We start from the raw sequence: 15,434 nt of genomic DNA, 5'->3' as shown, positions 1-15,434 counted from the left end.
AGGAACATCTCCGGCCCCTCCACCCTCAAATATTCTAGGCAGGAAGGAGTGGGATCTGTTTTGTCAACGCAGCTTGTAATAAAGAGTCTCATTCAGGGAGGCAAACAGCTGCTTGACTATTAATAGGCAGGGGCCTCAGCCGCAGCCTGCTGGGAGGGCCTCGGCATCCAGCTCTGCAAAGGTGAATCTCTTCCTTCTGCCTGTCTGGATTTTGCACCCTGTGGCAGAACAATTGGCCAGGTGCTCATTTCTCGGAAGGTCTCACCCGAAGACTTGGCTGGGGCAGCTTAGAACACGTGTGGCAGGGCCCTGCTGAGGTGCTGACCCTCCCCCTTCACGCTGGACCCAGCCAGAGGGAGATGGAGCCCAGAGGACCCAGAGCTGGCCTGAGAAGCAGACGTCCATGCGGATGGAGGGGAATGTCCGGTTGGGGTCTCCACAGCTGCTCTTATGTAAGATCAAGCACCCACCCTGAAGGGGGTCATGGAGAGACCAGAGTTGGGTGGCTGGAAGGGAAGGGGGGGTGTGTGTGTGTGAGTCTAGAAACAAGAGAACTGATGAAAGGAATTGAAGGGCACAGGAGGTGGAGGTTGAGCCTGCCTGGGGTCAGAGAGAGCCCATGCATGGGGCATGCCTGGTCACGAGCCAGGCCAGGGCTCAGAGGAGTCTGGAAGTCGAGACCTGAGAGGGTGAGGCCTAGGGAAGGCCACAGGCTCCTTCTGGTTGCCGCCATCACGACGCATGACCTCGTGTGTGGCCAGCCAGGTTGCCCCTCTGAACGAGCCTGTGGAGAGGGCGGCTGGGAGTGAGCTAATGGAAACCCGACGGGCGCCCTGCTGAGGCCAAGTCCTGCCGTGTGAGCAGCCCCATGCTGCCTGCCCGAGCGGACACAGGCCTCACAGGCTGGCTTTTCTCCCACCCTCTCAGGTGGCTGCTTCAGGTGGTGGCCACTTCAAAGAAGCCCCATTTAAAGCAGGGCCTCGCCTCAAGTTTCCTGAGGGCCCTGTCTGGGCTAACGAGATCATTAAAACGCTCCTTGTTAAATGGTTTAAATAGGGTTTGCCTGTACGGCCTTTGGCTGAGCCCTGCGCCCTGGGTGCAGTTTTTTTTAAAACTGTTATTTAATTTTAACATACGTGTATTTGTATCTGCGTACATACTTAACAACGTGCTTGAGAGCATAGGCTCAGGCCTTGGACTGCTGGGATTGCATCCTGGTCCCCTCACTTTCTGGTAGTGTGACTTCAGGCCGGTGACCTACCATTCCTCAGTGCCTCAGTTTCCCCATCTGTAAAAGGGGGCCGGTAGCCGTACTGCTGAATCACACTATAGAACCATCTGCTGACTCTCCGTTGCCCTCAGGAGAGTGACCAGGCTCCTCAGACTGGTCACAACTTCATGGCCTGTGCATGGCCCCATGCCTCACCACACCCCTTTCTCACTCTCCTCATGTGGACCACACGCACCCGCCCTCTGGATCAGCCTTCGCGTGTGCTCTTTACCCATCGTGGAAGGCTCTTTGCCTTCATCTTTCCCTGCCTCGCCTTCCTTCTCCTTGAGCTCCCCGTTAAAGTTCTGCTTCCTGGGAGGCCTCTGCCGATCACTCACTGGTTCCATGTGTCCCCCCGACAGCACCCGTTGCATTGTACTGAAATGCCCCGCCAACTCGGTGGCTTTCTTTGCTAGACTAAGCTCCATGAGGGCGGGGACTCAGCCGCGCTCCTCACGGTGCCTCCAGGGCCCAGTGCTGCACGTGATAGTTTCTTAATAAGTCTCCGTCATTCATTCGCAGTTCTTTTAAAGGTTAGGGCTGCCTCTGGGTCTTCTGTCATTGGTTGTTCTTGAAGTTGCCCCCTGTTCCTTCTCACTGGCCTTGACTCAACCCCATTGCAGCGAAGCGTGTGCCAGGAAAGAAGCACGGGCTCGGGGTAGGGGCCCAGATCCAGGTACCCTGGAAGCCAAACCCACCTGGATGCGGCTGTCATTCCTCCATGGACAACCCAAACTCCAGCCTCTTGATTAGGCCTATCTGGCTCCACTGGGCCTTCTGCTGAGGAGAGGATGCAGCTTTCCAGAGCATTCTGAATCTTTGTACTTCTTCCCTCCCAGAACCCCACAACACTGGTGTCTAGATTGATAGGGAGGCCCATGAAGTGGTGCCCAGCTCCAAGTGGGAGGTCTAAGGCTGTCTGGCTGGCATAGCAAGACGGAGGTCAGGATCCTTAATGAGGGGGGATAATAGCATTTTTCAAGTCACAGGGATGAGGAAAGAGCAGATAAATGGGAGGCAGAGTAAGAAAACTAAAGTTGGGGGTGGAGCAATCAGGCAAGAACCAGGGCCAGCTTGGAAGAGTGAATGGAGGCTGGTGGTTCAGGACCAAGTGTGTGAGCAGAGTGAACCCACCACTAACTTGTGCCATTGGGGACAACCGGGCAGCTTACGGGGGCCACTCAGGCTAAATACTCACCTTCCCACTAAACCAGGAGGTCCTCAAGGAGACGGACCATGTACTCTTCACGTCTGTGTCCCCTGGATTGCAGAATGAATCTCATATCCTTTCACACAGTCAGCATTTAACAGACGGGTTCTCTTCCCTGGGCACGTGAAATTGATGACGCTCCTCCTCTCGTAGAAATGGATGTAATTTGTTGAGCTCTTACCATGTACCAGGCACGGTGCTGAATACTTCACATCCATCATCTCCAATGCCGTCAGGTCCACGAGAGCAGGAACTGGGTCTGTGTTGTCTCACCACTGCGTCCCCAGGGCCCAGCACAAGCCTGACACAGAACTGATGCTAAATATGTATTTGTTGAATCAACAAACACTCCTGCCTATACTCTGTATTTTACAGATAAGGAGATGAATCTCAAATAAGCTGAGTAACTAAGGTTATTTAGTTAGTGAGATGGGGAAGTCAGGATTTGCACCCACGTCTGTCTGACTCCAAAGTTCATGGGCTTAGCCATGCTCTGCTGTCATGGCTGTTTGTTATCTCAGACCTCGCTAGCAAAGTGTGACCTGAGAACCAGATCACTGGCATCACCTGGGAGCTTGTTGGAACTGCAGATTCTCAGCTGCACCCCAGACCTATTGAATCAGAATCTGCACTGTAACAAGATGCCCAGGTGATTCAGATACACGTTAAGCTGTGAGACGCCTGTTTGCAGTGGCACACACTTCCTCCCTCCTCCACAGCCAGTCCATCCCCACAGACCCTCAGGGGGTCTGCGCCCTTGACTGCCAAACAGCCTCATTCAAACTACACTTGGCCATTGGGTCCTTTGTCCTTTGCCGTGAAACTGCTGAGTGTAATTGTAGTGCACCTTTTAAATCTTGTATGCCCATCAAGTTTCTAGCACCGGGAGGTACATGTTCATGACAATGGAGAAAGGGTTTTCCGGATGGTGGTCTTGCCTCTGAACAGGACCATGGTGGGGGGGGGTCTTGTCTGGACAGGGGCCCTTCTTAATTCTCTGCTGTTCTACATCCAGTCACAGAGGTTGTGGATTCTCAGCCCAGCCTCTGTTGATTATGAACAGATAATTTAGTCCAATAATTTTATTTATAAACAATTCCCCAATGATTTAAGAGGCTCCGCTTTTTTATGTTTTGAAGATTATGAGTTTGGTCTTTCAAAATAGCTTAAAGAGGCTTCCCTGGTGGCGCAGTGGTTAAGAATCCGCCTGCCGGGGCTTCCCTGGTGGCGCAGTGGTTGAGAATCTGCCTGCCAATGCAGGGGACACGGGTTCGAGCCCTGGTCTGGGAAGATCCCACATGCCGTGGAGCAACTAGGCCCGTGAGCCACAACTACTGAGCCTGCGCGTCTGGAGCCTGTGCTCTGCAACAAGAGAGGCCGCGACAGCGAGAGGCCCGCGCACCGTGATGAAGAGTGGCCCCCGCTCGCCACAACTAGAGAAAGCCCTCGCACAGAAACGAAGATCCAACACACCCATAAAATAAAAATAAATAAATAAATTAAAAAAAAAAAAAAAAGAATCCACCTGCCAATGCAGAGGACACGGATTCGAGCCCTCGTCCGGGAAGATCCCACATGCCGCGGAGCAACTAGGCCCATGAGCCACCACTACTGAGCCTGCGCGTCTGGAGCCTGTGCTCCGCAACAAGAGAGGCCGCGATAGTGAGAGGCTCGCGCACCGCGATGAAGAGTGGCCCCTGCTCGCCGCAACTAGAGAAAGCCCTCGCACAGAAACGAAGACCCAACACAGCCATAAAATTAAAAAAAAAAAAAAAAAAAAAAAAATAGCTTAAAGAATTGCTTTGTCTAACAAAAGGAACAGAGAAAATGGCTCATGGTTTACTTCACCCAGATTTCCCCCTCTCCCTTCTCTCTCTGGCTGAGGCCCCCCAGGTCTCTAGGCCATTGACCCCCGTGTGTCTCTAGCCTCTCCAATAAATTGTGTGCTGTTCTTGTTCAAGAATTCAATGTAGGAAACAAACTTGTGGTTACCAGGGGGTAACGGGGGTGGGGGAGGGATAAAGTGGGAGATTGGGATTGACATATACACACTACTATGTGTAAAATAGATAACTAATAAGGACCTACTGTATAGCACAGGGAACTCTACTCAGTACTCTGTAATGGCCTATATGGGAAAAGAATCTAAAACAGAGTGGATATATGTATATGTATAACTGATTCACTTTGCTGTACACCTAAAAGTAACACAACATTGTAAATCAACTATACTCCAATAAAAATTAAAAAAAAAAAAAAAGAATTCAATGTAGGGATTTTCTCCAGACTCACCTGACTTCTGCTTATAGGTTTATCTAAGTCAAGAGTTCTTAACCTCAGGTTTGTGAAATGAACTAGGAGGCCTTTGATCACCAAGAAATTGTATGTGAAATTTGGTGTCAGCATGCATTTTTACGGGGGAGAGTCAATAATTTTCTCAGATTCTCAGTGGGGTCTGTGACCTCCAGAAGATCACTGGTCTCTCTGGCCTCTGAACTTTCAGGACCCACATCTGCTTCTCTCCTTGTATTCAGGTGACTTGGATTCTATCCTATTTGTAAAACTGTAAGTTCCACGCGAGTGAGGACTAGAGCCAGTGCCATTCACGTCAGAGGTTCTGCCTTTTAATGTATGAGACCCTTTTGCGAAGCGCATCATCCTCCTTACACCAACACACGTGAAAGATGTTGTAATTTCATGTATTTAGTTTGCAGACAATTCTTTTTGTTTTTTAAACAATGGAAACTTATTTTTTTTTAAAGATTTCTTTATTGATTGATTGATTGATTGATTGCTATGTTGGGTCTTCTTTTCTGTGCTAGGGCTTTCTCCAGTTGCGGCAAGTGGGGGCCACTCTTCATCACGGTGCGCGGGCCTCTCAGTATTGTGGCCTCTCGTTGCGGAGCACAGGCTCCAGACGCGCAGACTCAGTAGTTGTGGCTCACAGGCCTAGTTGCTCCGCGGCATGTGGGATCTTCCCAGACCAGGGCTCGAACCCGTGTTCCCTGCATTATTAGCAGGCAGATTCTCAACCACTGCGCCACCAGGGAAGCCCCTGCAGATAATTCTTGATGCACTGAAGACTTCCCAGACCTCTTAAAAAAAACTCTGCCCTCCTCCCCGCATCACATCCCCCCCACCCCCACCCAGGAATCTGTAGCTCACAGGTTGAGACTTTGGTCATAGATGATAAGAAAGGAAAGATTCTTAGATATTATCAGTCCAATTCCCCCATTTCATAGATGAGGACATTAAGGCTACTAAGAAAAAAAAGTGACTTGCCCAAGGTCAGAATGTCTGTCAGAGCTGGGGCTAGGAAACAAGTGTTCTGACTTCCCGAATTCCATGCCTGTCCCCCACTGAGATCTGTGTAGCCTAGGCTACACAGACATTCTCAACAAATGTTTGTGAAATAAATGATTGAATATTGGGCATGGTAAGGATGCCTGTAGATTTGAAGTTTATTTAGCTAAGAGAAGTTAATAGTCCCTCTCTCTCTCTCTCTGTCTCACATACACACACACACGCACACACACGCACACACATGCACACACACACGCACACACACCCACACACACACACATGCTTAGACTGCGCCGATACAGCAGTTCGAGCCTGGAGGAAAAGACTGAAGGGATGAGGGGGCTTCTCTCTTTGGAGCTTAAGGTTAAGGAGCCCTAACTTGATTTCATTTGACTCCAACTTCAGTTTCTAATAATAATCTTATCATACCACTTTTCAAGCATGGATGCATTCATTTGATTATTATTTATTGAGCAACTTTTATGTGTTGAGTACTGTGCTGGGCTGAGGATGTGAGGGTCAGTAAATACAGGCGTGGTCCCGTCCTCTTGTTGCTTGCAGAGGTGATGGCTACGAACCTTCTTTAGAAGCCATGGAGACGATTGTCTCCATTTTCCTGACTGCAAGTCTGATAGATCTTCATTGATCCAAGGGATTCCAAGTAGCCAGGATCACTTCCTTCTTGTGGTGGGCACTGCTGCATCTGCCACTCCCAATGCCAGGACTGAAAGGAACTTGGAGGACGTTCAGTTTAATGTTTTGTTTCATATGGGGAAACTGAGGCCCAGAGCAGCCACGGGACTTACCTAAAGTAATCAGAGAATCATGGGTCCAGCCAGGACCGTCACCTGGGTCTCGGAATTTGGTCCTGTGGGCTGGATTAAGCCAGGGGCAGAGAGGAGGGTGAAGGCAGGAATAAGGGCAGAAGGCAAGAGGCGGGAATGTACACGGGCTGAAGGGAGCAGGGAGGAAGGCATCCCTGGCTTTTCAGATATTGTTCTGGAGTCAGATGAAGAGAGGTTGCCTTGGATGTGAGGTCAAGGTCACCATCACGGAGAAGTTGTTCTGTGCCCAGCTGCCGAAGCTGAGCCCAGTTCAGAGACTGATGCTGCCCTCAGGAGCCAGGGGGCCTGGCAGGTGGGAAACAGAATTGTTACCAAATTTATGAAGTACTTCCCTGTACTAGAACATTTTTTTTTAAGATATTTTTTTTGGATGTGGACCATTTTTAAAATCTTTATTGAATTTGTTACTATATTGTTTCTGTTTTACGTTTTGGATTTTTGGGCACGAGGCATGTGGGATCTTAGCTCCCTTGACCAGGGATCAAACCTGCACCCCCTGCATTGGAAGGTGAAGTCTTTTTTTTTTTTTTTTAATTTAATTTCTTTCACTAGTGTATTTTTTAAAATTTTATTTATTTATTTATTTATTTATTTATGGCTGCGTTGGGTCTTCATTGCTGCGTGCGGGTTTTCTCCAGTTGCGGCGATCGAGGCTACTCTTCTCCAGTTGCGGTGCGCGAGCTTCTCATTGTGGTGGCTTCTCTTTGTTGCAGAGCATGGGCTCTAGGCGCGCGGGCTTCAGTAGTTGTGGCGCACGGGCTTAGTTGCTCCACGGCATGTGGGATCTTCCTGGACCAGGGCTCAAATCCTGAACTGGCAGGCGGATTCTTAACCTCTGCACCACCAGGGAAGTCCCGGAAAGCGAAGTCTTAACCACTGGACCGCCAGGGAAGTCCCTGTACCAGAACATTTATATGTATTGACCCTGTCAATAAGAAAGTTGCTGCCCACCCCACCCTTCCCCAAAGAATTGTGAGGGTTAAATAATAATTATTATTGTTATAACAATAATAGCAGGAGCCATTTATCTGAGATACAAATATGTGAGTTGGGAGTCAGCAGGCAGTCAGACGCGATGGTCAGAGCCGGTGCATCCATCACGATTTTACAGGGAGGAAGGAAGTGGCCGCACGGAGGAGAAATTTGCCCACGGTCCCACTGTGGACCAGCAGTGGGTAGGATTAGGACTTGGGTCCTCCTGCCCAGAGGTCAGGGCCTGGCCTGATGCCCCTAGCTCTGCAGCCAGCCCCAGAGAAGGTGAGCACCGCCTTGAACAGGCCAGGCAGTTTCTGCAGCCCCTCACCCTCCATGACCTGGGGGTGCAGCCCCATTGGTTCTGTGCCCGTCCTCTCCACCCCTCAGGCAAAGGCATCACCCACAGGCCCAGCTGTCATCACACCTGCGCTGAAGCAAGAGCACTTCTGCCCGGCTGAGTCCTGCCAGCGGCTCTGGGGCCACGGATGTCTCTGTCTCCAGGTGGTTGGCTTTGGGGGTTTCCAGTCTCCCCCTTCTTAGCCAGAGGGGGACGAGCAGAGGAAGCCCCAGGCCTAAAGTTGAGGGCAATTATCTCTGGATAATACGTTTGTGGCCTGGGAGGTGAGAGTTCTGGTGACTTCACCCGCGTAGCAGAGCCAGGGGATTTGCACAGTGAAGGGACACACTCCTGTGGTGAACGTAGGTGATGTCCAGAGGTGGCGCGGCACACCGAATCCCTTAATGAGTACGAGATGAAAAGTTCAGTTTTATTTTCAGGCCTTCTCATTATACTGTTTTAATTTGATGCTAACATGTCTTTAATACCTCTTTAAGCCTTGCTAGCCTGTGTGTGTGTGTGTGTGTGTGTGTGTGTGTGTGTATATATATATATATATATATATATATATATATATATATATATATATATATACACACTCACAGTTAAATTTTTTTTAAAGCAGGCCTTGGGCTCGGAGCCTTTGGCAGGCAACAGTATCTAGTTAGAATTTAATAACATTGTTTTTATGGTATTTATTTTTACTTTTAGCTCCTATTTATGGCAGGTGAGACTGGTTTTCCATTTGCAGTAGTGATATAAAGTTTCCATTTTAAAGACATTTGTTTAAGTTAAAAAGAGTCTATTTAAAGAAAAACACTAAGTGAATAATAATACAGGTGGTATGCAGACATAACCTACATGGTAAATGTGGTACGGGTACCACTGAAATTTGGGAAATACTGACACATGGAATCGTGGAACAAAAAAAGTCGTATGTTCTCAGAATCAAAGACCATTGAATTTTAGAAGCCCAGGATTCTAGAATCCCAGGACACAGACTCTTAGCACCATAAATCCTAAAATGAACAATATAATATATATGATACTATAAAACATAGTCTCTCGCAAAATCTTTGCATGTGGAGGAGAAAGCCTTGAAGCCATCTGTTGGTTCAATTCCCTCATTTTGATGTGGGGAAACTGAGGCCCCAAGAGATTAAGGATAGAATGAAATAACATATGTGAAAGAGCCTTGTAAAACATAATGTGTTCTTCAAACGTGAGGGATACTTGTAAAAGGGTTCCCCAAAGGCACAGGGCTTTCTAGCAGGGAACTGGGACTGAAGTCAGCTTTCTTGACTCCTGCCCCTGCATCTGGTGCTTTCTTGTCCTCCTCAGCTATGACGAGTTTCTTGAGGCTCCTCTGGCCCAGGCCCAGACTCTGCTGGGAGCAGGGGGACATCTGCATGGGGGTGGCCTGCTGGGCGCCCTCCAGAGGTGGGAGCAGAGGAGAGGGCGGCCGGGTTCAGGGGTCCTGGACATAGGGGATCACGCAGTGCAGTGGGGTATGGGGGTGGCGACGGGGACACATTTAGTCCTCTCCCTTCTCTTAGCTGTAGAGTTCCCACTTGCCAGACCAGAAGGTTGCCAGATGGCCTCCAAGGGAAAATCCATTTTATGATTCTAACTCAGTTTATTCTGGGGCCTCAGTTTCTTCTTCTGTCCAATAGGAAGCTAACTAACACTTTTCCTGACCCCCAGGGCTGCAAGAAGGATTCCCAGGGTCTTACCTGTAAAGAGAGCAGGACCCCATCCCAAGGGTGTCTTGGAGAGTCTCAGTGGGAACCAGGACGTTAGGCAAAGCAAGGTCTTGAGAGCTGTTGATGGGATGAAGGGAAAAGAGGTCCATTACTCTGTTGAGAAAGACCTCTATTCCCCAGCTTCTGCCAGAGTGACCTTCCTTCCTCCATGGGCCTGAAATTTATGGGCTCTCCTTGGCCTGGGGCCAACTGCCCTGCAAATTGGGGCTCCAAGCTGTGGTGACAGGCTGGACCACGTGGGGAGGTCAGATATGCTGATTTGACTTAGTGCCTCTGGGTACCCAGTTTTTAGAATTGCCCACTGAGCCCCAGGCACAAAATGTGACCCCATGCAGGTCCCAGCCCTTCTTCACGCTGTAGGGAGAGGGGGTCTCTGGCAGGGGTCACGGGGGCAGCAATTCCCTCTAACCACACAGCCAATGAGCCCTTTCTCCTGATGACCAGACCTCAGGGAACTCCTTCAGACTAATTCTCCAGGAGATCTGAGGCCACAGAGTTGCCCCCTTCTCATGGGGCACCTCATCTGCCAGGCCCAAATTATCACACCCACTTCTGAAGTATGTTCTCTCTCCATCTCCCCCAAGAACTGTTTCATGTGGCTTGTGGAAGGGGAAATGTCACGGGCATTTACTTCTCTGTAGCCTCCTAGCTGGGGCTGCAGCAACCTCTCTTCCTGAGGTGGCCCGCAGCCCACCTCCCGGGTGCCAGGGGCCCTGTGTGTTCAGTGAAGTGGATTCCCGTGCAAGTTCCAGGTGGCCCAGAAGCAGCCCGCACCAACACGCCTGACCCTTCCCGGCCCATCATCCTCCAGACAGGCGCCTGAGGAGGAGGAAAAAAAGGAACCACTTCTCAGCGTCGGCCCTCAGAAGTGTCTAAGCCATTCTCCCTACATTAATCATGGAAAAGACAGCACACCCCAGCCTGGGAGAGAAAAGGCGCCTTTTTCATCTCTCTGGCTACATGGGTCTCAACACAAAAGTTCAGCTCTGACTAAGCTCTCACCCTTGACAGCTGTCCCACCACCTCTGACCCATCTCAGCCTCTTCCAACCACACCCGCAAAAGGTAACAGGATTAGGTCAATTTCACTTTGCCGAGAAATCGTTCCATAGCCTGTCTTGTCCACTGTGCAGTGGAGGCCAGCTCGGGCTCCTTGGCACCCAGCAGCGGGATCCCTGCCCTCCCTGGCTGTTATCCTGGGCTGGGGCTGTTAAGTATTTCCTCATTAAAGCCCTGGCAGCTCGGCTCAGGTCTGCAAGCCAACACCAATAGTTACAACGGCCCCAGAATGTTTGGACAGATTTCTGCAGTTACGAGTTTATGAAGTTGAAAGGTTTTATAGGCGGGGACCATACTGGTGTTAAGGGAGACCATTCCTCTGGGAAGGGGGCGCTGGTGCTGAGTCTGCTGTGTCTTAAGATCCTAGCGGCAGGAAGAGGAGAGGAACGTGCCAGAAGGAACGAGGGAGGGCAACCAAAGAGCAAGAATAACGAGCCCAGACTGCCAGGAGGTAGAGGCAAGAGTGAGAGGGGCACCAAGGGGCACTTTTCCCTCCAAATGAGGAAATATAAATCCCGCAAAAGGCGAGAAACAAATCCTGACCACCTTTTGCAACCAAAGGAAGAGCCATTTGATCTTCACTGTTTTCTGTTCCCAAATCTGAAAACCTCAGCAAGGTCAGGGTGTCTGGGGTAGGTATCAAAGGGGCTGAGGACCCCTCTCCCCAAAGCTGATGCAAAATATTGTGAATGTGCTTTCTTGGGGAGAGGATCTCTAAACCGTATTACATTTGAAAAGGTGTCTGTGACCAGAGCTCTGGAGTTATACCTACCTTCCCATTGTGTTGATAGGAGAACTGAGGCCCATTCTAGTCGTTCAACCACCCGTTCATCAAATATTTATTGACGGTCTAAGCACTGAGGCCACAGTAGGGAAGCAGACAGAAGGTGTCTGGTGGCATGATGCTGATTGTCACGGGGATGAAAGGGGGAGGGGTGCAGACATGGGCTCGTGGGACGGGGCTGGTGGTGGGCAAAACCTCTCTGAGGAATGACATTGCAGCTGGGGCTCCAGATTCAAGAAGGAGGCAGCCATGTGAAGGTGTAAGAGAGTTCTAGGCAGAGGAAATAGCCAGTGCGAAGGCTCTGAGGGCATATGAGCTTGGAGGGAAGGCAGGGAGCTAGTGCGATAGGAGGGGTATGAGCAAGAGGCAGAGATGGGAGCAGAGTCAGCTGGTGAGATGGATCACGTGGGACCATGGCAAGGAATTTGGGGTTTATTCTCAGGGCAGTCGGAAGACACAGAGAGTCTGGAGTAGAATACTCCAGATAATGCCCACCTAAAGAATCTTCAACTTAGAATTCCAGAAGGCACGCCCAGTGCTCTTCCTGCTGTATCACGCTGCCTTTCTCCAGGTTGCCCTGCATCCGTTACTCTCTGCTCTTTGTGGAAAAGGAGGAACCTCAAGAAAAGATCTGGGGGGTGGTGTTGCCTCCTTGACCACTGCAATAGTTCAGCTGTAGGCCACTCTGTATGAAAGGGCCCTAGTGTAACATCTGGCCCAGAGAGGGAAAGGGGCTTGCCCAAGGCCACACAGCACATTCATGGCAGAGCAGGAAGTAGACCTAGTTCCTCTCCCAGGCCCGTGGTCTTTCCACTGGTCCATATGCTCTGGTTTATCACAACACACTCTGGTCCTGACAGTTAGCCATAGGCCAGGGCCAGGCTGGGGCCCTGAAAGGGGGTGGGTAATGGTCTAGAGCCAAAGGGAATGACAGACAAAGAGGAAGCAAGAAGTCTGGTCCTGGAAGGGAAGCTCAGAGAACGGCCAGAAAACTACATAAATCTTGTCCTACTGGTAAAACCACTAAAACAATGAAGCAAAGCACCCACCTCTTTTCTATTTTAAAGAAATTCACTCTTATATTAAAAATGAGTTATACAGAAAAGTAGAAAAAATTCACCTATGGTCTCATTGCCCCAAAAAGCCATTGATGAACAATTTGGTATATTGTAGATCTGGGTTCTGCTTTCTCTATTGAACTTAACTCCACCATGGAATAGAAAGCGGCAGCATAGACAGGAAAGAGCTAGACTCTTGGGCCACCTTGCACGTGACTTTAACCTTGCTGTGCCTTCCTTTCCTGGGGGTTCAGATGCGGATAATTGGAGTACATTTTTTGCAGGGTTGTTGTGAATACACAAGATCAGCTACTGGGGGGAGCCTGTGGGCAGGCAGTTGTCCTCTCAGGGCCGTTGTGCTTCTTCCTCTGTGGATTTGCTCCTTCTGTCCCCTCTCCCTGGAGCAGTCCCTTGGCCCTGGGTGTGCAGTGGTCCCTGCGCTTCCTGGCCTAGACCAATGCCCCCTCCTCCAAGATGCCTTCCCCAGGATGTGCATCTGGAGACAGCCCCCCTGAACCGCCTCAGCACTTTGGCCAATGTCTTATGAGGTCTCTTTCTACTTTGAATTGTGATAACTTCTGTCCAGATCTTCCTTCCTCCTCAACTGTACACTCAGACCTGGGATTTCATAGGCCAGATGCATTTCAAAACAATTTTTTAATTGAAAACTGGGAGACTGAGATAGGATTGCCAACTATTTTCTTTCGCTAAATACACTTGTAAAAGACTATTGTTTCATAATCTTTTAGCGATGATTTCCTTAAAGAAAGGACTTTTTGATATCAAACAAAGCAGGAAGGGCATAACTCCTGAACAAAAGACAATTCTTTAAACTGAGTGAACGAAGCTTTAGGAAAAACTACGTTGTTCTTACTCTCACTTTGCTGTAGATCTATGAAATCTTCCCCTTGGACCAGATTTGGAGCTGTTCCCCATCAGACTCTGCCTAGTTCTGCCTAAAAAGACCCTTGGCACTGCTCTCTGCCCCAGCGGGGTTTTCCCCCAGACCTTCACAGCCGTGATATTCAAGGGGTAATTTTTTTTTTCACCTCGAAAGAGAAGCAGGGTCTGTGGATTCCAAAAACTGTTATTAATCCTTTAAAAAATGCCATGTTCCAACCAAAATGTGGACATGCTTTTAAATGTTTGTAGTACCTCCCTCTCCCTCTCAACTTTCAAGAAGTGAGGACTTCAAAGACCATTTCCTTGCAGAAATAAACACTGGGGCTGGAGGTAGGGGAGAGAAACATGGGCTTGCTGAGTGGAAAAGAAAATTGTATTTTCCTTCTAAAAGGCACCCAGACCCATCACCAAGAAAATGGCCTCAGGTCTGCAGGACAATCGTTCAGAAGGTTGAGGACAAGGGCTGGGGGTGTATGCGGGCTGTGATGACTGGTCCCTTTGCCCTTGTGGGTTCCAACATGGAGTGGGGTTGAGCCTGGGCAATTCTATGAACAAGGGCCATGTTGGTGCCTGAGAACTGCTTTATCAGTTGAGCTTAAGAGCTCGACTCTGGAGCCTCCTAGCTTCATTCACTGCCCAGTCACTTAGCAGATGTGTGGATATAACTTTTCCTTGCCTCAGTGTTCTCCTCTGTAAAGTGGGGGTAATAGTCTTCATGAAGATCAAGCCAGCTGATGCATGTGTAATTGCTTACAGCAGTGCCTGGCATGTAGTAAGCACTAGCTAAATGGTAGCTGCTGTGATGGTTATTATTTATGAAAATGTCCAGCGAGCAGGATGGCTGTCTAATTCCCTTCCCCAAGGTTTTGCCCAAACTTGAAAATTCCTATGGTTCTGATCACCTCCCAACCCTATCCCACTCCCTCATCAGGGGAAACTGCTGGATTCCCTGGAGAAGCAGCAGGCCATTGGCTCACTTGGCAGCCCGGGCAAGCCCCGCCACGGGGGTGCAGAGCAGATGGACCCTGCAGGCCCTGCTCTTCCGAAAGACACGGAGGGAGAGGTGGCGCAGAGGGCTTTGGTGCTGGCACCCTGGCTTAGAGCCCCTGCTCAACCCCCTACTACGGCAAGGCCAGTGTTATAGGCCTTCATCTGTAAAATGGGACTAACAAGAGAGTCCTTGTGAGGATGCAGTGAGATGATGTTTGTAAAGGGCACGGTGTAGGGGAGCTCTTCTCCCCCTCCTCCCCCTCCTCCCCCTCCTCCCCCTCCTCCCCCTCCTCCCCCTCCTCCCCTCCTCCCCCCTCCCCCTCCTCCCCCTCCTCCCCTTCCTCCTCCTCCTCCTCCTCCTTCTCCTCCTTCCTCTTCCTGTCTGTCTCCTTCTTTTCCTTCTCCATCTTTGTCTTATTCTTCCTCCTCAGTGGAGCCTGCATGAAAATGGCCTCCTTACATGTCCCTCAACATCACCTTGGACTTCCCTGGCGGTCCACTGGTTAAGACTCCACGTTTCCACTGCACGGGGCACGAGTTCGATCCCTGGTCAGGGAACTAAGATCCCACATGCTGCTCAGTGCAGCCAAAAAAAAAAAAAAGAAAAGATCACCTGGGGCTGGCCAGGTCCTGATTCTGGGAAGAAACATGGGGTTGCACCCGAGCCTCAGGGGAAGGGAAAAGATGAGGAAGGAGAGAAAATAGCAGAAGGAATCAGAGAGGATGCCCCAGAGGTGAGGCTGGAGAGAAAGGAGCCCAGTTTGGAAGCTGCGGCAGGGCAGAGGTCAGGGGGCGTGTCCAGAGCCTGACCCCAGTGTGTGTCACAGTGGGAGGAGAGGGAGTGCCCCATGGGGGGGCGGGGATCAGGCAGCTGCCAGCCCACCATGAGACGGGGACAGCTCAGAGAGAAGGGACCTGGCCACCTCATGTGCAGAGAG

The 15,434-nt window shown here is 50.1% G+C and overlaps 1 long non-coding RNA gene across 1 annotated transcript in view; it reads left to right on the top strand.

Moving 5' to 3' along the window:
• The first annotated feature begins 195 nt into the window (after positions 1–195).
• The window catches only part of LOC103017767 (uncharacterized), a 29,432-nt gene continuing 14,193 nt past the window's right edge, over positions 196–15,434 (top strand). Inside the window, exon 1 of the long non-coding RNA XR_451578.2 lies at positions 196–452. This is a non-coding gene — a long non-coding RNA (uncharacterized LOC103017767). The remainder of the gene's footprint in view (positions 453–15,434) is intronic.

The sequence above is a fragment of the Balaenoptera acutorostrata genome, chromosome 2 (genome assembly GCF_949987535.1).
Source record: "Balaenoptera acutorostrata chromosome 2, mBalAcu1.1, whole genome shotgun sequence".
Lineage (NCBI taxonomy): Eukaryota > Metazoa > Chordata > Mammalia > Artiodactyla > Balaenopteridae > Balaenoptera > Balaenoptera acutorostrata.
Note: the sequence above shows the minus strand (reverse complement) of the source record. Positions and strands in the feature narration are given on the sequence as shown.